Raw genomic sequence first — 22008 nt, forward strand, 5'->3', positions numbered from 1 at the left:
ATATGTTGTGTGTATATATATATACATATATATATATATATATATGTATAAATATAACAATTTACAATCTAATGAACATGTCTACTGTTTTCTAGACTAGACAGGGGTATATTTCATCATCAATACAATATATTTACTTTAAATTGATGATGCCTGTATGACGATAAAGTAGAGTAAATTAAATATCTATCTTAGTTTGATCAGTTTACAGTAAATATTTGTACCGGTAGTCGCACGGAACCTGGATTGGAGCGTGCTCCAGGACGGCGTTGCACGCCTTCAGTAAGGGCAGCTGGTTTAGCCGGCATCGATGCAGACTCGTTGTTGTAGGGTTTTATAACCCACCTACACTCCCACTTGGGATTGCACTTAATACTGTGGACACAAATGCGCATATGGAGTGGAAGTGGGTAGAGGTGGTTTGGAATTGGGCCCGTGTGTCTTCAATTTAAAGCTCCTCAGTGTGAGAGCAAGTAAATGCATGCCTCAAGGCCAAAGTGTGACCACGGTAAGCAAGCTTTTTGCTCGATGCACAGTTATAAATAGTGTTTGAAAGTCTTCCAAGTTGTTACATTCCTGGCAATGTTGAGTGAGTGGAGCCTTTTATTGAGAATATAGGTTGGGAAAGACTCTCATCGTAGTGGCTGAAAAACACAGTATTTTCGTATTACATACCATTTTTGGGGGTGCGGGTCGGACCGCCATGAACGGAGGAGTGCTTTAACTTTAAGTTCTCGGCTAGTAGGGAGAACAGACTCGTCATTAGAGCAGCACAATTCCTCTGTCACACAATCAGAGGCTTCCCCCACGCATGCTTTTTTTCGAACAAAAATAAGATAAGATAATGCTTTATTAGTCCCACAGCGGGGACATTTGCAGTATTACAGCAGCAAAGGGGACAGTTCAAACAAGAGGCATCAGTAGAAAACAAAAACAAGATATAATAGGAAGTAAACAATAAAAATGTTCCATTTTCCAAAAGGTATAGTATGTTTTATGCATGTTTGTAATCTCGGGGGGTTAAAAAAATCCAACAAATATCCAAATACCATAATTGAAAATTGATACCCAATGAACGAATAGCTGAATATTCGGGTCCAACCGTAACAATAACGTTGAGATATTCACACTTTTAGTCCCTAGTATGGGTTAAGCTCCAAAAGCACTAAACTTCCCGTAATGCAACTGATTGGCTACTTTCATTAAACCCTCCCTGCCTGGCACTGTACTGTAGCTTAAACTGAGATGATTATTATTGTTTTTTTCAGACTTAAGACAGCTTCCTTCAGAGCCACAGAGGATATTATAAGTATTAAAAGACAAAAATAAACACTTGGACATTGTGAACGGCGTTTCTGACACATACTGTACTCGGCTCTATTTCTGTCACAAAGCAAAATGCAGTTACAGTTTAGTCTGTTGGTATGATCCGGCTCATGGGGATGCTCCCTGCTGCGGAATTTCAGTGGAACAGCACGAAATCCACAGCAACATGTTGACTAACACTCGGGGAGCATTATGATAATCCACGAGTGTGAATTAACATAGACAATACAGCCCTCCAGGGTGCACTCACACTGATGCAGGTGGAGAGGGGTTCTGTCGGTAGATGCAGCTGTGGGCAGACGTCAGCGGTAATGGGAGTGTTCGTAGGTAGACGGGTGTGGTGTATAACATGACGTATGAGCTGGAAGGTCACATGTACGTCATGTTGTGGATGATGTTGATAAAGCTACTTAGACTCTTAGATTACTGCCCTCGTGAGGGGTTTGATCCATGTAGACATTTCAACCTTTGTTTTAATTTTCCCAACATCTTCACACATCTGTACAGTATATATGACCAGATCAAGTCTCTTGCTGCCAATAGAAAAAGGTTTGCAGACTAAAAAACAAGATGTAAGCAGAGCTCTGCTAGAAAGAAATACTCTCTGAGTGACTCACTGAGCTGAGGAGAAAGAAAGAAAAGGAGTAAATAGAGATGGATAGCAGTATTTGGCTTCCTTATTTCACTTTTGTTATTTTGTGATGTTGTAGCATTGGACCCGAAGAATGGCACAAAAAAGCACCAGTCACTTACCGACACTTGAGTTTTCTAAAGGAAATCCTTGCCTTACAGAGATGAACTGCTGAGTTTTATTGCTGCACTGTTCAACAATGATTGAAGTAGTATATCTTTGCTTGAGAAAATGTAAAAACATGCTTTTCTAATATCTTGTAAATGGTGTTAAAAAGGTTTTCATTCGAAATTTTGAAGTAGGGATGCTAATTTTGAAGTTTTTAACTGATAACCGACCTACCGGCTATGAGAAAGGAAAAGTAACTAACGCTAGGCTAATTCCTGCAGTGTAAAATGCCATAGGCATTAAGGAAGTGCCCTGTTATTTTTGTAGATTACAGCACAATTGCAATGCGCTGCAGAAGGATTAATGTACTGAGGTGGGTCACACAGACACTGGTATTGAAAAGTATTGCTGCTTTTATAATATAGACTGTTGTAGTCTGATTTTTTTTTTAATGCACTTTCTGAATGAAAAGTTCAGATTTATCTGACTTCTTGTAGGCTATTAATTGATGAAAAAGTAGCCATGTGCAGTAATATAGAAAAATTGAGGATGTGATACATTGAGATGCATCGCGAATTGTTGTGCATTCGATTGATCATTGACAGGTGAATTGTAATCGAACCTTGAGGCCAGTAAAGAGTCACACCTCTAGATCACCCCAGCCGTGATGCCTAATCGGTCCAAGGGCGTAAAGGGATTTGGCCAATGGCCAATTCTCCACTGTTTGTTCACCGTTTTGTGAGTACGAGTACATGATCACAGTTTCGGACCCGATACTGGTATCAGTATTGTTGCATCCCTACTTATGATATCGCAATAATGGAAATGAAAAGGTTTCCAGTCCAAAACTTTCTTGAAGAGAGACTTGATGGGTTTTAACATGCGATTGTTTTATGTGACCACTTGCGGCGCCCTTGCTCGGACCTCGCCCATCTTCGAACTCGGCCTTTGTTTTGATCTCAACTACACACCTGTAAAGTTTCGTGACTTCATCTTGCACAGTTGAGACACTATGAGGTTGACAAAATCTGTCCACAGACAGAAAAAATAAACACCTGGCAAAGTACTCAAAACTGCTTCTGTGGTAGTTCCTGCTACAGTAGGAGTTCCCAGGATTTTGCCATGATGACGCACACACAGACGATGAAAACAATACACACTGTCACGGCTGGTAATTATATCTTGTTTGCACATTTATTTTTAACATCTAGCAGTTGTTTTCTACTCGAGCCATGACACAAAAATAATATCCACACAGCCAATTAGAGTAAAAAAATGCCCTTAGTTATGGTGTACCATTTTTCTATTTCATGCAGAGTCCTGTATGTATCTGAAACATGGCAAGAATGCAAAGCCTGCTAGCGCATTAATTTGATATGGGGAGAAGACAGTACTGCTGGAGAAATCTTTAATAAAAGATAGTCACCTGCCAACCTGATACAGCTGGTTGTAGACCAGGGGAGGAATGAAGAAGAGCTCTGTGGGCAGGAAAATAAATGTCAGTATTGTTGAGCGTTTTATTTGACTGTTGTTGATGCCTTTTGGAGTTTCAACCTTTCACCTTGACCAGTGGGTAACTCTTTAAAACACCTGGTAATAGAACACATTTCTCGTGGTGGTACGCAAGGGCACATTAACAGCACTGATTCAACCAGTAAATTGCTAAATAGTGGTGTTGAGAGAGGGCATAAAAAATGGTTTATTCATGATAGAAAATTTCTACTGCTGCTCACCTTGAACCTCTGGATTAGGGCTGGAAAAGAAAATCGAGTGAGCTTGAGAGAGAGAAAACGAGAGAGGCAGCGTAAAGAATGATAATTTGCTATATGAATAAATAATTTAAAAACAAACACAGCTAAGCTGTAAGATGAAACGCCCAAAGGCAATTAACTCTAGGAAAGGGAGAGGGCAATTAATTTTGTTTATCAGTGATGTATAACTTTTATTTGGGCCCTTGGGTTTTAGAAAAGTCCATGTTATCTGACTTTGACGCATATTTTATTCAGATGGCTTTGTGGCCTCTGTGAACGTCCGGCTGCTACTGTAAGTATAGGAATGACGTGTTTGTGAAGAAAGTAACTACATGGAGACGCATGAATTTTTCTCCTTGGCAACCGCTGTGTCCTCTATTCAGATAGTCACTGTACATGTTTTTCCTCAGAGTAGATCGGATGAAGCAAATCTTTAAACGATATAGATCCGGGGAAGAAGGTGAAAGCACGTGAAAATTGGGGAGTTCCACAAAACCTTTTATTTTAAAGTCAAAATCCTACAAAAACACAAGCAAACATTTTAGGAATGGATTAAACAGTGTGTTTATTCACTCTAACTTAAACTGCTAATTTTAGCATGTAAGGCCAATTAGCTTATTGCTTATAGTAGCAACTGAGAGTTACTTTATAGGCCAAAGAGCACATCATTAACTAGCTACGTTCTATTAATTTATAGGGGTGGGGGAAAACATCGATACAATATAGTATCGCAACATTATATTGATACACGGAGGTCAAGTATCGATCTTTTATTATATAAACTATTAACCTCTTAACAATCCGACGGCCCAGCGGTGGGCCTAACCCAGGGTCTGAAATGAACTGTTTTCACTTCCTGCCACTGTTGCAGACAAATATTTTTTTTGTCTGCCACTCAGAAATTTCATCTGCCGCTTTTGAAATCTCTGCGCCAAATGAAGGAATAACACTTGAGATCTGATGTAATTCAATGTTCGATATATTTTACATAAAAAACATTGACATGGTAAATTCCAGTGTTTGAATTACATCATGGCTTCCGGTGGAGCCCTATGTTGCCCTATGTACACAGAATTGTACTGTACTTTGCTATTGTCATCTATGGTGGTTGTTTGCATAAAAACACACAATTGAAATGATTGATTATTTAAATATTTGCTTTGATTTAAAAAAAATCTTGGTAAATTGTTAGGAAGTTAAACAGGTCATAATTACCTCTGTAATATCTATTTTATATTGCTGTGAAAACTTCTCCTTCAAACACCTGGATTTATTCAAGTTTCTCGCCAAAAACTTAATTTTACGAGATTACATTTGACGACGTTTTAATTTACCTTCGCCCAATGGTCCTTTTTTCTGAGCAGAGCTTGAACGCCTCATAATTGTAACTCAATGGCACCTCCGTTAACGTTAGTAGCTCCGTTATTTAGTCAAGCAGGACTGTGCTGCCCACCTGCTGCTAACAGGTAACGTTACTAGCTCTACTCCTGCTGATTTCAACACAGATTTGTTGTTAACAGTGCAGCATTATCAGGGAAAATAGGGTGCGTCTCCTCAGGTTTGGTAGTAGTCGCGTCATGCTTTTGAGTACTTTTTTTTTGGCGGGCGGGTGCTAATTTCAGACCCTGGCCTAACCGCTATTTTTTCATTTAGAGGTTGTAGCGGGCTCATTCTTAAAGCCAGAGTGAAGATACTGGTGTCATATGAAACTAGAAAACCTAAAGAATCAATGTCATGTTAGCTTGTCTGGAAGAACGCTAAAGAACGGTCCAAAATTAGGCTACATTTTGGCAAGGAAAAACTGTCATGGCCATTTTCAAATGGGTCTGTTGACCTCGGACCTCAAGATATGTGAATGAAAACTCTGAGTGAAAACTATGTTTTTACATAAGACAGATGTTGACAAACTGCATAATTTGCAGTTGAAAAAAGGTAATAAAATCGCAATATATTAATCGTAATACTCAGCATATTGCGAAACGTTTAAAATCGCAGCAAGATCGTATCGTGATATCGTGAAGCCCGTCTTGGATGCTACCAGAGTTTAGGCTAACATTAGCAGCTCTGTCCTGCTCTTAATGTTGGATTTGGGGAAGTTTACACACCAGCAACTGCAGCCAACTTTACCTGAGATAGTGTTACATTTGCCAAACACATCAGTCAGTCCTCATCCTAAAAGCCTTCTTCTTGTAATGTTAAAAGGGAAAACAAACATACGAGAACAGAAATCTTGATCGGCGTAGCAGCAGTGACTACAAGGCTCAGCAGATGGTCTCAAATGTGTTATTCAGCCCGTCTGAAGCCCTTGAACGTGAAAGTTCTTCAAACCAGACGTCTGTGTGCTTTGCGACCTTTGCTTTTTAGCAGAGACTCTGCAGCTTTGAGCCATGCTGCAGCAGACAATAAGAGAGAGGACAAATGAGTTGAGAGGGTGCAGGAAGTTGAAGGTGTCTGAGTTTGATCATTACTGTCTTGTCTTCTTGCGGCGCTCACCCGGTCCTGTAATTGAGAAATGGAATAAAAGCGTGGCAGTCTGTTCTGTAAAACCTCGACCCAGCCACATTCGCTAGATCTATTTTGAAAAGGTCATACGAGGTTACATCATGTAAATACAGTGCCAGGCTGAATAGCTGCTCATCACTGGCTCTACTTACGTGTGCTGCACAGACAAGACATCATCAAAAATAAATGCAGTCCCATTTTAAAATCTCCCACAATCAAGGTGAGGAACAAAATTAGTAGGAAGTGTATTTTCTGCCTGGACTATCCATGAAGTGGCACTGATTAAATATGAATGATCAATATTATATCACGATGCGTTCGTCAGTATAGCTCCAGCTCAGGAAAGTTTTTTGTTTCATCCCAGCATGATGTCTTAAAATACAAATACCGTGGTTACTCCTCCATCGATTGATGATACGAAAGAGACACAGTGAGAGACGAGCAGCAGTTTGAGAAAAAAAAAAGTTTTTATTAAAGTGAGAGTGTGGAAATACAGGTGATTTATAAATATTACGAATAAACGACTAATAAATGACACGACATTGCAAAATATTCGCCTTCTAATATTATATGTCTAGGGCTTTGTGCTGCCTTTGTCAAGGTTGAAAGAAGTAATAAAGTTTTACTAGGGCTGGGACGATACACCTGTCTCCCGATTCGATACTATCACGATACTTGAGTGCCGAATCGATATGTATTGCGATTTTTAAGTATTGCGATTTGATATTACGATTTAATTTGTTACCTTTTTTTAACACTAGACCATGGGAAAAAGTTGAATCATACACTTCTAGAGACTTTTCATTTTAAAAATATCTAAATTAATAATAATAAAGGGATCTCAATAGTGATCAAAATAATCATGATCATCATTTTGGCCATAATCGTGCAGCCCCTAATCTAGGCATTTCTTAATGAAAAGTAGACTTTTTTAAGTGATTTTACTGAGAAAAGGTCTCAATCAGGAACCTTGACTTTTTTTTTTCATGAGGAATGACAGCTTCTTGACATGTTTCCATGAAACAAGAAGCTGCAAAGAGAGACATACTTTGTCCCCCGGAGTATTGCAATTTCTTCTTAACTACTGGCTTAAAGACCTGAGTGGTTAACCTTCGGTCATCCTGATTTTTTCTTGGTTACATCAAAAGACCATCTCACACTTCAAAGATAGTTTTGATCTTGAGAACAGGATTTTGACCTGATGAAACCGGGATAATAGACATTGCCAAAGGAGTTGGACAGACGGTCGGCTCCACTCTTGATCTGCTCAGAAGTTCTTTACCTGTGAGACCAAGGATGCTGCTGGCAACAAAACAATTGTGCTCCAGCTTCTCATTCAGAGCCTTTTTGATGTGCGTGTGTCCTGTTAAGTCAGCTAAGTGTGCGTGAGTCCTCGAAGGATTTTGGGTGAGTGGTATTAATCAGAAAATTGGATCAATCAGTCTCTGAGGATAAGGACGTCCTCAAGGGGATTTAAAAAAAAAAGAAAAAAAAAGATCTTCAAAACTAGAAATGCTAGTGTAATTTACCAAGGGAACAATGAATGTTCTTTCTTCATAATACATCCAATGAATGTCCATAGACCTTTCTCAAGGATGTATATTTTATAACTTCAAAAATAAATCAGAAACTAAAAGGCTTCATCAAAGGTTTTGTTGATGTAGAAATCAAGGACCATTCACGCGTGCAAAAAGAAAACTGAAAGCAGACTGATATTTTCTTTGAATGCAGCGCATGATCTCATTTGTTTAATCTGTTTGTCAGTTTGGGACAGCATGACAATAGGTTCAACTTTTTAAAACTTTAAAAAAAGAATACATGATGCTATTAAATAAGCGGTCGGCTCTAGACTGAAATATCTCAACTATTGGATGGATTGCCATGAAATTATGTACAGACATTCATTGTCCCCAGAGGATAAAGCCTATAACATTGGTGATCCCCTGACCTTTCCTCTAGCGCCACCACAAGGTTGATATTTGTAGCTCTGAGTGGAATATCTTGACAACTATCGGATGAATTGCCATGAAATTTACTGCAAAAATTGACGGTCCCTTGAGGACAAATTCTAATAACTTTGGTGATCCCTTTACTTTTCACGTGGCCCCATCATCTGGTCTTGTATATTTTTCTAATTGTCCAAAAATTCTGTCTGTTTCTCAATATTTCACAACTTCCCTATCCAGTCTGTGGCAGCCCCAAGCCCATTTGTTCTTACCCATAGACTGTATATTAGAAGTGGACGTAGTCAGCGTGACGTCAACCATTGGTTTGTGGACTATATTGAAGCCTTGTGTTCGGCATTTTGGCCGTCGCCATCTTGGTTTTTGGCCATCATCATCTTGGTTTTTGTCCGTCACCATTTTGGTTTTTGGCCGTTGCTATCTTGGTTTTATGGCTGTTGGCATTTTGGTTTTCGGCCGTTGCCATCTTGGTTTTTGGCCGTCCCAATCTTGGGTTGACACAAGAGGGTGGAGCTAAGTACAACCAAACGCTGAATAAGACATTTCTAGGCAACCAAAAATGTTGCAATTCATTTTCAGAAACTGAAAACACACTGTGAAAGGGTTAAAATTCCAAGACGAAAACACAACAGACCGGACAATGCTGTGGTAGCCCCGCCATAAAGCATCCCCTGCTTTATGGTCTATCTGACTCTAAATGGTACCATAATTTACTAAATGAACATCATGCTGTATTGAAGAAGACTTGAAACTAGAGATTGAGACCATAAACTCATGTTTACTGAGGTAATAAATCAAGAGAGAAGTAGGTTCATATTCTCATAGACTTCTATACAACAAGACTTCTTTTTGCTACCAGAAGAGTCGCCCCCTGCTGGCTGTTAGAAAGAATGCAGGTTCTTTATTATTACAAACTTTCTCTTCTTCTGTGGTCATCAAAGTGGACTGAACACGGCCATAACATTAACATATTTTCATTTTTTCCGTCTGTTTTTCACCACTGTACTTGCAGTCAGAAGAAGCAAGAAAAAAAACCCCTTCTCTTGAATATCAGAAATGCTGGAACACATTTAGTAAGCCTCTCCACTCCCAACCTACCTGCCCTCATTGATGTAGCAATTTCACACAAAAATACAATAATAGCAGATGACCCAGGCCATCCACTCCACTGTCACTTCACAAAAGTCCCCTCTGGCTACAGAAGCAGAAGGTTCAGGCACAAAATAGCCTATTTCTGCAGATGCTTTGCCCGCCTGAGTCATAGAAATTCTTAAGAGTGCCTTTTCAATGGGAGATTTAATGTGCGGTTTTCACATTTGAGCAGCGCCACAGTGGATGGAGCTAAAACCCTTAACTCACTTTAAGATATTCCTAGTTGAAGTGGTGTACACAAAATCATGTGAAATGAGTTTACAGGGAAATTGACTCTCCTGAAAAAGGCTTAAATCTCATGGCCTAAGAAAACATGAACTACCATCTCATGACCAAAGGCCATTTTTGATTACTGTGAGTGAGTTGACAGAATTTGTAACTTTTTTAACACATAAAACCAGAATGAATGCCTTTTAATACCAGTTACTCAACACCATCTGAACTGCAGTTTCTGTATTAATAGTACATAGATACAGTGACTCAATGGTGAAAGTATATTCCATGCAAGGAATGTAATTGTACCTACGCTCTAGGGATGGGCATGTATGCATGTTGGTTGCAATCTGCAACCACACCAGTAGATGTCATCAACCTAGGTACCTTCAAAGTGCAACATTTTTGGAAATATGTTTATTGGCTTTCTTGCCGTGAATTAGATGAGAAGATGTCCATCTCATATCTACATACGGTGAATATGAAGCTGGAGCCAAGAGACCGTTAGCGTAGCTTAGCATAAACATTGGAAACGGGGAAACAGCTAGCCTAGCTCTGTCCAAAGGTAACAAAATCTGCCTACCAGCACCCTTTAAAGATATCTTATTAATACACTACATCTTATTGTGTAAAAACGACAAGCTAGGACAACTTAACGGAGTACAAAATGCCACCTCCTCTACTTCCCCGGTGACTTAATTGTTCTGCTGCCTGGTCAGAACGACAGGCTGAGACTCTGTTTGTGAACACACACACAAATAAGCTGTTCTGATGTCCGAAATGCCCTTCGCTGCTCTGATAGCTGAATGGACTGTAGTGTGCTTCCCCTGGGCTCCCTAGAGGCAGAGAGGAGCAAACAAACTTATCTCAACCAAACTCTCTCCCTACTGCCATGCAGTATTTTCATGTTTGTGGATGGTAGAAGTATGCCACAGCTGGATACAGTGATACAGAGGACACTGGGGGAGCTGAATTCACACAATATACTAGCCCTTTTATGAATACAACATTGGAAATTAGAGGACAAATGAATCAGTGGAGCCATTGTCTGGTGTAAACATATAATCAGAGCTCTACCGAAAAAAAAACAGTGTTGTATACGCTCTGAGTGACATAATGACTAATATTTGCATTATAGCCTGATTTTGTTTTGAAGCGCAGTTGATTTGTTGATGTTTTTTTGAGTGACTTTGAATGCAGCACTGTTTCCTTGGCCCTTCTGCCTTATTTCCCCGGGGTTCGTGGCGACTTGAGTTGCCAAAAATCCGTAATGAGCCTCAGCAGGAGAGCGTGTAGGTGTGGTTTTGGATGCAGGAGAGTGTTGCTTTGCATTTTGTTGTCATCACTCATTCGGAAAAGGAAAATACTGCACCGCATGGCGTCAAGTTATACACACCACTGACACAACTTCACAGTATGGTGGGAAATGCTCACATGCAGATTAGATATATATAAAGTCTTACACTTTAGAGTCTTACATACAGCAATTCATATTTATTTTAAACGCATGGCAGCAATTCAGATACAGTGCAGAGCGTCAGAACAAGACAAAATGCAGTATAGGTCTTAAGTGGCGTCTCCCACATCCAAATACATACTGTAGTCCCAAATTGATTCTGTTTTTCATACATGGAAACAGCTAAATTACTTGTAAATAATGTTCAGATATATCTGTGAACACAGGAGTAACAAAACATACAACATTTTCAGCTACAGTCAGTTGAGAATCACATAATATTTATTTTTGAGCTATGTATTAAATGTTTTTTATAGGGCTGGGCAATAATTCAATATGATAATTTATTGTATTTCAATTGAATATCGAGATGTCGTGATACACAATTGTGTCATCTAAATTGATAATAAGCACATACTTTTTCAAATTTCTCAGAAAATCTGACGTGAAATGTTTAGAAGGAATATAATTTGAAGGTTGCAGTTTTCTTTTTACATCGCACTTAAAATTACCACTCAATGTGAATAAAAAACGTATGTGTATATATGGAAATATTTATTTTGTCTATAATTTCACTTGAAACTGTTAATTAAATGAGAAACTAGTACTTTAGTTCACACAGAAGTTTAAAAAATAAGCTTTACAATGTGGTTATTTCATTCATTTATTGCTTTCTTAGCGAGTTAGATGTGAAGATTGATTTCAATCTCATGTCTGTACTAGGGATGTCACGATACCAGAAATTTAGTAGTAGATACCAATACCAGTGAAATTCCACGAGTTTCAATACATATTTGTTACCACGGTAGAAAACAACAGTACAACAATAAATCCCATGTACTTCAACATCCACTCCTTTATTAGTGTTTGCACACTGGTTTTTGTTAGGAAGTTAAACAGGTCATAATTCCCTCTCTACTATCTATTTTATATTGATGTGAAAACATCTCTTTCAATCAACTATATTTATTCAAGTTTCTTGACCAAAAACTACATTTTACAAGATTACATTTGAACACATCATCCTAACGTTAGAATTTACCTTTGCCCAATACTAATTTTTACAGAATAGAGCCTGAACACATTATAATGTAAATCAATGACACCTTTCAGCTATAAGCCGTCATCAGCGCTTATGACGGCTTATAGCTGAAACATGTTCGTTTGTTTGCCCAAAATAAACTAAAAAAGACTCTTCATCTGTGAGTGCTGGTGAGTTGTTTCTTCTGTTCTTATCACTACCTGGCAACCGATACTGTTCAAAATTTGTAGACGTGCTCGCTGCTATTTTCTATCTAATCAATTGCACCTCCCATGTTGAAATCGTGCAGGATGAAGCTAGTTATCGTTAGCAGCCGGTAAGCAGCACAGTCCTGCACGGAGCTAACAGCTAACGTTAACTGGGTCTCGTCCTGCCGATTTCGACACTGATTTGTTATTCGCAATGTAGCATTATCATGAAAAAAATAGGGTGCGTTCCCTGGACACAACGATAGTGAGTATTCTCGAGGTCTGTCGGTACCTATGGTACCTGCGATACTGTAGAAAAACAAGTAGCGTCACATTTTCAGAATTTGGCATTGACTTGGTACCGAAGTACTGGTTCTTGTGGCATCCCGATAGTCAGTTGAGAATCACACAATAGGGCTGTGTATTGGCAAGAATATGGTGATACAATACATATCACGATACAGGGGTAACGATTCAATATATTGTGATATATTGCGATACTGTAAGCAAGGCGATATATTGTGATTTTTAAAAAAAATCAAATTGAAGGAAAACTGTCATAATATAAGGAACACACCGTGATATGCATACAATCTGAAAAAAGTTTACTTTTTATGCAATCAGGACACTGGGATCTGCATTTGCATTGATCGCACTCCCTTTAACCAACATCATAGCACGTAAACTTCATAAAAAAAATCTATACCGTTTTTGAGATATTTTCGATAATTTCTTACACTCCTATCACACAGTATTTATTTTCGAGCCATGCATCAAATGTTTTTATTATATGTGTAAATATAACTGTTGTTTTACGGTCAGATATCACTCGTTCTAGATACCAAGACCAACTATCCTGTCATGATTAGTTCCACATTTTGGGAGTTATTTGCTTTCTTACCGAGAGTTAGATGTAAAGATCGGTATCAATCTCATGTCTGTACAATAAATATGAAACTGGATCCAGTGAGTTTAGCTTGGCATACATACTGGAAACAGGGGGAAACAGCTAGCCTGGCTTTGTCCAATTGTAACAAACTCCACCAGCATCTCCAAAGCTCACTAATTAACAGGAGTGTATTTCTTGGCCGTGAGCACACAATGACTTCCCGGAGTCTCCACTGGTCGTCTGGCAAGAGTCCAGGAAGAAAACCACAACTTGTTTCATTTTTATGCTTTTTGGTCCTCTAACCTTAACAATGTAGTCATTTTAACCCTTTATGGAGTAGTTATTTTAACCCACTCCCAACGAGAGACTAAAACAAAGATAAAAAGGAAAGCAATTGGGTAGTAATAGGACTCTGTTTGCATTTGGAGCTGGAACTTTAAGGAGAGCAGTGAGAACAAGCGCTCAATAAACCGAGATGCAAGAAAATAAAAAACCTAAGCTGCTGTCCTGAGGTTGAACTTTTCAAGGTCTGTTCCAAATCAGTTTAGTCTAATTTCACACTGTCATTCGAAGTTGGAAGAAGGAGCCATCAAACACAGCAAGGCTAATATGTTGTTTCCTCTCTAATGGCTGACTGCTTGGCTCAGATCTAAGCGCCTTTTGAAGTTATGCTTCCCTTGAGTTGATAAGTGTGACTAACAACCAACAGCGGGTTGCCACTGAGGAGCAGCAATATTGTTAAAAGTAATAGAGGTGTTATCTCACTAATGCACTTCATACTTTACAACTGTTGGAAGGGTTTGGGGGGGGTGGGGGGACAACAACTGATGCCTGTTTGCTGCATTTTTCACAGCCACAGAATAAGCGTGTGGTGTTTTATGAAGCTGCAGCGAGGTCTCGCTGTCGCTGTTTTATTGTGGAGAAATGAATTGCACAACAGCAGCGCCTTGCCTAATGAAAATAAATCATAAATGATGACTTGGGAGCCAAACTGAATTATATGGAGCAGCATCAATCACAAGTGTTTGCGGGGTTGCAGGTTCTTGAACCCAGATCCTCTAGATTTAAAGTAGCTAATAAGCTTCTGGTTTCAATACAGAGCTGAATTATGATGTAAATTAGAAATGACTGAGGAGGAAATGGGCCTTGTGAGGTACTTGTGGCGCAAAGATGGGAATTTATTATGAATGTAGCATAGCTTTGGTTGACACTATCACAGTTATCACAGTCCCTGTTACATTCAACATCATAGCACTACTTTGAGACGGCACATACAGTGAGATGGTGCATATATTTGCAAATGAAATACAGTATTGACTGAGTTGATCTTTGCATGAAAACTATTATTTAAAAATTGCAACAAAAAAAACTATAAATAAAAAATTATATTGCGATACTCAATATTTTCGATATTTTCTTACACCCCTAGTTGACACTGTAAATTTGTTTCTCTCCTCTCTCTCTAGACCTTCCAATACTCACAAACAAGGACAACATTTTTAACAATACAATCAAACATCATGAGCCTCTTAATACCAGCTAATAATCCTATATTTATATACACATAATTACAGAAACACCAACCATGTGTCTCTCCAATTCTATAAACTAAACTTTATTTTTAGACTGGTTGAAATTTGCATTGTGCTTTTTTGTGTCGCTGCTCTGCCAATAACTTGCTCGTACTCAACTTCACCCCGGATTTATAATACATTCACAATGCCTGAAGATGAGCTTTGTACCATAGCTCATTGAATTTTAGACATTTCTTTCCACAATTAATTAACCCTCTGAGACCCGCGGGATTGCTGGTGATCCCGACTGACTTTACTGTCTCTCAGAGGCAGTTCACTTTTAGGGCTAGAAGGAAGCTACAGAGTGAATGAGTATTTAAAAATATTCACATACATTTATCCATCATTTTGATGATGATGATGATGATGATGATTAATTTGACTAATTATTTATTTACCTTTGCATGAATTCCCTTATTTATTTACTCTTCTGTTTAATTTTCCCTTTAACTTATTTATTTATGTATTTTTACTATTTTTTAAATTTATTTCTTTAGTTTTGCATTTATTTTTTAATTATTTATTTATTTTTGCATTTATCTTTTATTTATTTTCAAATGTATTTATGTTAGCTGTGAAAGTTAACGTGATTTCTTTGAGGCATTAATGCAACTTGCAATTTTTAGGTTGTAGCGGGTTCAGATTGAAGATACTAGTATCATATGAAACTAGAAAAACCTAAAGAATCCAATAGTACCAACCATGTCATACTAGCTTGCTTGGAAAGAGGCTAAAAAACGCTCCAAAGTAGACCATTTTCAAAGGGGTCCCTTGACCTCTGCCCTCCTGATATGTGAATGTAAATGGGTTCTATGGGTACCCACGAGTCTCCCCTTTACAGACATGCCCACTTCATGATAATCACATGCAGTTTTATGCATGCAATATAAATGTGTTATTTTCGTCTAAACTAAAATTGTGTATCTGAATATTTCTGCATACTGGGGTCTCTAAACAGTCTTGGAATTACATAAATTGGGTATGACTATAAAGTTGAGACTCTTGTGAATCCAATGAGTCCAGTGGATTCAGGTGTGCTGATGTTAGTCCCCATAGTATTGAATCGTTACCCCTGTATCATGAGACGTATGGTATTGCCAGATTCTTTCCAATACACAGCCCTAGTTGTGTGTGACGTGTGGTGGGCTGCACTCACTGCAGATTATAAACGACAGGTGTAAGTCCAGCCTCTGGCAAAGCTCTGTGCCTCAAACGCATTTAAATTAACACTTACTGACTTTTTAAATCACTACTTATTTAAATAAATAGTCTTTATCCAGGTCCGCCGCTTTTTAATTGTAGTTTCCCTGATTAGCTGCCTGTCTCAGACCTCCCGGTCGTCAGCTCCGGTGGGGTGGACCAGGCTGGAGGATCACATCTCCTGCCTGAGTATGTTGACTTTGATTAATGACCGAGAGGGAGGTTAAAACAGTGATTACACACCAGCTGGCGTGCCTCCACTTTCAACATCAGAGCCTCTTCACCTGTGTCTGGGGGGAAATCTATCTCTCATACTGTTGTAGTCTGTAAAGAGAGGAGAGAAAGAGAGATGGCAGGATTGAAACAATTCATTCTCTATTTCTATACAGACTGACAACATGTCCGACTAACTAGCTTACTGTCTTGTATCAAACAACCCAAGGAACTAATTGCGATCCGGTTTCATACGTTAAAAATATCCCATCTAGCACATCCACTGTGTAGTATTTCCCTACAGTGTCGAAGCCGGTTCTGGAGGCTGTCAGAGTTTAGGCTAACGTTAGCAGCTTTGTCCTGCTCTTTATTGGTTCAGGGATGTTTACCCTCCAGCTAACATTACCTGAGATGGCATTATGTTTGCCAAAGACATCAGTTAGTCCTCATCATGAAAGCACTTTCTCTTGTAAAGTGAAACAAATAAGTATGTAAGCTAAACAGCCAAACAGGATTATGTTGGATTTGACAGTTTTTCCTTATCATACTGTTATAATACTAGGGCTGTATCCGAAACCGCATACTATACTAGTAGTACGTACTAATTTGGCCAAAATGTAGTATGCAGTATGCCAAAAATACCCAGATGTCGTACTGATTTGGAAAAAATCTCCAGTATGCATCGGACCAGTCTACCTCGCCTGCTGTATCCCACGATGCAAAGCGCTGGAACGATACAAGCTACGGTCACAACAACTACAGCAGCCAAAAACGGCTCGTTTTTTTTTAATTTTCCGTAGCTATTTCATCAATAAATTCACTTCTGAACATTTTTGAGGCGAGAAATCAACTGTGTAGATTTTCAATATTGGCAGTTTTACGAAATTAGATGGCGAATCGAACATTTGCTCCAACGTTTTCGCTGCCCCACAAACTGCCGTGACAGCTAGCTAGCGCCTGCCGGGGTCGCTACCTCGCCAGCCGGGCGGTCACGCTCACAGACCGCCATGAGCTGGCTGGAGCTCTCTCAAGAGACCAGTGTCTTAGACGAGAGGCTATTTCCTTTATGTCCTTTTCCATTATCATAAAGTCGGCATGTCTGTAAAGGGGAGACTCGTTGGTACCCACAGAACCCATTTTCATTCACATATCTGGAGGTCAGAGGTCAAAAATCGCCATGTCAATTGTTCTTCGGCAAAATTTAGTGTAGGTTTGGAGAGTTATTTAACCTCATTCGCGACAAGCTAGTATGACATGGTTGGTACCAATGGATTCCTTAGGTTTAATAGTTTCATATGATACCTTCACTCTAGCTTTTAAACTGAGCCCGCTACAACCTAAAAATCACAAGTTGCGTTAATGTGTTAAATCAATTAGTGGCGTTGAAACAAATTTGTGTTAACGTGTTATGACGTTAACTTTCACAGCCCTAAAATAAATAAATTTGAAAATAAATAAAAGATAAATGCAAAAATAAATAAATAATTAAAAAATAAATGCAAAACTAAAGAAATAAATTAAAAGAATAATAAAAAAATAAAAGGGAAAATTAAACAGAAGAGTAAATAAATAAATAAGGGAATTCATGCAAAGTGAATAAATAACTAAGCAAATTAATCATCATCAAAATGATGGATTAATGTATTTAAAGATTTAAAAATACTCTGTTCACTGTATTATTTGTGATATCTCAACATAAAATGGGAGTTTTGTGAGTATTGAGATGAGGACACTTGACAGAGCTTTCCCATAATTAGTCTTGTTCAGTTAAACCTGATCAATGTGATTGATAATTTCCCCACATCAGAGCAGTCTTCTGGCTGCTGTTCCCATGGCAACCATATTCCTAGCCAGCCATTTATGTCTGATCTTATTCATATCTTCTAAATCATTTGGCCGTTTACGGCTCGTGTGTACAACCCCGGAGTTGAAGGAGAATCAGGATATTTTTTCCGGAGGTGCCTGTTGCCGACAGATTGAAAGTTTTGTTTTTGCTCAGTATTGTGTTGACAATGGGTCTTCCTGCTGGCTCAGTGATCTGTGTTGCTGTGGTCATTTTGGGTTTTGTCATGTCATCCTTCTCCCTGGCAGCCTTTTCTATGTCTCTGTTGCTCAAACTTTCTACAGTAGTAGAGGCAAAAAAATGCCCCAAAATATATTTATGAAGGTAGGACTGTGCACTATCCATAAAAGAACGAAATCATAATGTTTTATTCATTTCCATCTGTATTCATTAAAAAAAAAGTAAACTATTATGTTGTTTGACACTTTTAATTTTAGTAAAACTCTTATTCTGGGAATTATACTTCAACATTAAATATTTTGATCTGGTTATTAAAGCTGCAGTGGGTAGAAATGGAGCAAATATGATTAAAATGGTCATCAAATCATGTGCCTCTGTGTCAAACTAAACTGCGCTGATCAAATATGAATCAATATTCTGTTACTGTAATGCTTATTTCTCTCCTCAAATGTTTTCAGAAACATCTTGTAGTGTACTGTTTAGCTGTAAAATGAGAATGACCCGGCAGCCATGTTGAGATCAGTTGAGGAAATACCAAGCACCGCCCACCAGCCGGAGCACAGCCAATAGGAACGCTCTCTCTCTCTGAAATGACCTGTGATTGGTCCAAGTCGCCCGTCACGGGCTACATTTTTTAAAGCCTTAAAACAGAGCCATGTGGTTGTGCAGCAGTTTAGTTTTCTCTCAGAACACTTGAATTACAATATGCTGAAAGGTTATTATGGAATTTTTGCCTAATGATGCCAAAAATATACTGCTAACTGCCACTTTTTAAAGTGGTGCTGTTGTGTGATTCTTTGTGTAGAAACAAATTATAATTATTATTATTAAATCAACTAATCGATTCGTTGACAAAATGAGCGTTAGTAGACTCTTCTTCGCAGCCCTAGTGTGTAGGAATCAATACAAAATGTTGCTATAGAGAGGTGACAGAAAGCGGAGAATGAATTCAACTCATGTCCCTCCTCCACTGGCTGCTCCTCTTTCTCTGTCAGTGAATGAAACATGTAGAAGCTGAGGAGGAGCAGGAGCCGGCAACAACAGCATAACAGGAGTTTGACAGACACTCCCTCCCTCCTCCTCTGCACCCATCCCAACCTCCCCCTCCTCCCCCCTGGTCATTCTCAGAGGAGTTGTTCCCTGCCCAGTGGCATGTGGATGTGTATAATGGAGATGGATGGAGGCTGGCTCTGCCACACCGTGGAACAGACGGACTCCTCCCTAAACGCCTGTCTGCCAGCCTCCATCAGTCTCCCTCCGACAGGCCCCCCGGAACGGAGCCCAGGCTCAATATCGGGCTGCTCAGGTGTCTGTGCACGCTCTTTTAAAAGACTGACTTACATTTTATAAACATATTTTGTGTTGAAAACTCCAAAATAACAGCAGCACCTTTATGAGAGTCAAGTTTAACTTGGACTTTTTCCAGTGCTGACTTCTTGTAAAATTTCTGGAGCGGCAACATCAACATGCATAACAAGAAGTGATGCCAGAGCAACCCAGGGGTGAAAAACTGCAGCAAGCCCCCAAAAGATCCTATTTTGCAAAGACATATCCCACAATCCTTTGGGAGCTATTGTTGTCGTGCTCCTCCTACACCTTGCTTCCCCCTCTTCAACTACTTTCCTGAGCCTAAATCTCTGTAGAGACTTCTGTGTATAGATGATGATATGTGCGTCTACAAAGGCTGCATTATCTCCTGGTTCCGTACGCACTGATGCCGTCGTGTTCTCCGTCTGGTAGGGTTCATACCAGATGCTGTGAAGTTCAGTCACTATGCGGTCCAAGCACTGACACTCAGTCTTGTTTAATTAAGCTGCTGGATCAATAAACTCTTTGATTTCTCCCCCTTTTTTTCCCTGCCTGGAATGCCATCTGTTCACCGTGACTCAAGCAAGACCAGTACAGCCTTTCTTGGATCCTCTGAAATACCCATTAAAAATCCATTAAGACAGCACCGGAAGAAATGGGAGGGAAACAGTTTTTAGTTTGGTTCATAAAATAGCATTTTTGCAAATGTAGTGGTGAAATCATGAATATATTTTTAATAGATTTTGGACAGATATGGCGCAATGAAGTACAATGTTATATGCTACTGTACATCAGGCTTCTCATATACTGTAGAGACAATACTTGTTAGTGGGATCAATTCATTGTTGCTTTTTATTGTTTCCTTAAGAAAACAACCTAAACCATAACAAATAGAATAATATGTACATATAAGAACAGATTGAAAAACAAAGTATTCAAAAACAAGTGAGGAGAAAATAATAAGAATAATAATAAAAATAATAAGAATAATAAAAATTTAAAATATATTTGAAAAAATAAAGTTAAGGTAAATAAATAATAATAATTACAATAAAATAGAAATTCTAATGAAATAAAATCACATTTTAAATGTAATAATGATAATAATAATAAAGAAATATAAACAAATAATTAATTGTTGTTTTTGAACCTTTCTTTCATAGAAGACAAATGCAGAATATTGCTACTTTTATCCTTTTAATCATAACTTTATTTGCAATATATAGCACTTTCAAATAAAGTTCTTCTATAATAATAAAATAAAATAACAAATAATAAATAAATAAAAAATATATGAAAAAATTAAGTAAAAAAATAAAATAATGATAAATAAGATAAACTAAAAATTCTAATAAATTAAAATCACATTTTAAATAAAATATTTTAATTAAAAATAATAATAATAATAAAAAAATATAAACAAATAATTCATTGTTGCTTTTGATCCTTTTATAGAAGACAAATGCAGAATATTGCCACTTTCTTCCTTTAATAATAACTTTATTTGCAGTATATAGCACTTTCAAAAATAAGTTATAAAGTACTTTAGTAAAAGACATAAATCCTAGAAAATCAAGAGATTGTAGTGAAATACAAAAATGAATAATACTATATGAAAAAATAAAGTAATAAAAAAAATCTTGTAATAATACAAATATTTTTTAAAATAAAATAATAAAATAAAAGAAATAATAATAATAATAATAATAAAGAAATATAAACAAATAATTAATTGTTGCTTTCGATACTTTCTTTTACAGAAGACAAATGCAGAAGATTGCCACTTTTATCCTTTAATAACTTTATATAGCACTTTCAAAAATAAGTTATAAAGTGCTTTAGTAAAAGACATAAATCCTAGAAAATCGTAGTTAAATAAAATATGAATAAATAATCAACAGACACTAAAGTTCTGTCTGCACGTTTCACTAGAATAATCAATGACACATGTCGATGTGTCCTTGAGCAAGACACTTAACCCCAAATTGCTCCCGAAGGCATAGCCATCGGTGTGTGAATGAGTATTTAGATTAGATCCTGATGGGCAAAGTTGGCACCTTAGCATCCTCTGCCAGCAGTGTATGAATGTGTGTGTGAATGGGTGAATGCTGACATGTAGTGTAAAGCGCTTTGAGTGGTTGGAAGACTAGAAAAGCGCTATATAAGTCCAAGTCCATTTACCATTTACCATAACTGATTTGCTTGGGCTGCATTGACATTTCATCACATTTTAAGTTGATATAGCAACCCTGTTAGCAAACAGTTACTTAGTTACACATCCAGCAACATTATAATTCACCTAGGGTCGTGTTTCTGGCCACCTGGTAAACATAAGTCCAATATTCCCTTTCTTTTAGCTCTGACTTGGGTCTCCTGAGCAAAATATCTGTCTCTTTAGCTGCTAAATGCTCCACTATGCTCACCAGCGAGTCGCTAACTGTGTCTTTCTGCTTTGTGGTGCTGAGCAG

At 38.1% G+C, this 22008-nt stretch overlaps 1 protein-coding gene across 1 annotated transcript in view; it reads left to right on the forward strand.

Annotated features, from left to right (window-relative positions):
* Positions 1 to 22008, forward strand: part of LOC119483949 (neural cell adhesion molecule 2-like) — a 529018-nt gene that overhangs the window by 21180 nt on the left and 485830 nt on the right.

Source organism: Sebastes umbrosus, chromosome 24 (assembly GCF_015220745.1).
Source record: "Sebastes umbrosus isolate fSebUmb1 chromosome 24, fSebUmb1.pri, whole genome shotgun sequence".
NCBI classification, from domain to species: domain Eukaryota; kingdom Metazoa; phylum Chordata; class Actinopteri; order Perciformes; family Sebastidae; genus Sebastes; species Sebastes umbrosus.